Consider the following 1,233-nt stretch of genomic DNA (forward strand, 5'->3'; position numbering starts at 1 on the left):
AGTATATAGAGCATTTACCGAAAAATTCAATATTTTCGTATGAATTAACACATAGATTTTGAGAAAAATTCAAAAATATGAAAATACTGTTTTAATGCATAGTTCATCATTCACTAACATATGATGAAGGAAAAAGACGTTTGAAACCCTTGTTTTCTCCGTTTTTCTAGAGAATAGCGATTTTATAGTGGTTAGTCCACCAATTTATGAAGTATTATGAATTTTAATAAATTAATTGACAAAAAATTAAAACTATGCCCAAGTACCATGAAAGAGAGTTTAATATACATTAATACCAATATATAATGTGTTTAGAAATTTTCAAACATCACTAAAGATCATAGGCTTCAGTATATAGAGCATTTACCAAAAATACAATATTTTCGTGGGGGTTAACACATAGATTTTAAGAAAAATTCAAAAATATAAAAAACTGTTTTAATGCATAGTTGCATCTTTCACTAACATATGATGAAGGTCATAGATGTTTGGAACTTTTGTTGTCTCCGTTTCTCTAGAAAATAACGATTTTACAGTGGTTAGTCCACGAATTTAGGGAGTATTATGAAGTTTTACTAAATTAATTGTAATTGACAAACAAATTAAAACGATGCCTATGTACCATGAATGAGAGTTTAATATACATTCATTCAAATATAGAATGTGTTTAGAAATTTTAAAACAACACTAAAGATCATAGGCTTTAGTATATAGAGCATTTACCGAAAAATTCAATATTTTCGTAGGGGTTAGCACATATATTTTGAGAAAAATTCAAAAATATTAAAATATTATTTTAATGCATAGTTGCATCCTTCACTAACATATGATGAAGGTCAAAGGAACTTTTGTTGTCTCCGTTTTTCTAGAGAATAGCGAATTTATATTGGTTATTCCACCAACTTAGGGAGTATCACGAATTTTACTAAATTAATTAACAAAAAATTAATACGAAGCCGATGTACCAATATAAAATACTGTTTTAATGCATAGATTTTGAGAAAAATTCAAAAATATGAAAATACTGTTTTAATGCATAGTTCATCTTTCACTAACATATGACGAAAGAAAAAGAGGTTTGAAACCTTTGCTCTTTCCGTTTTTCTAGAGAATAGCGATTTTATAAAGGTTATTCCACCAATTTAGGGAGTATTATGAGTTTTACTAAATTAATTGACTAAAAACTAAAACGATCCCCGTGTACCATGAAAGAGAGTTTAATATACATTAATA

Source organism: Brassica oleracea, chromosome C4, assembly GCF_000695525.1.
Source record: "Brassica oleracea var. oleracea cultivar TO1000 chromosome C4, BOL, whole genome shotgun sequence".
Classification (NCBI taxonomy): Eukaryota; Viridiplantae; Streptophyta; class Magnoliopsida; order Brassicales; family Brassicaceae; genus Brassica; species Brassica oleracea.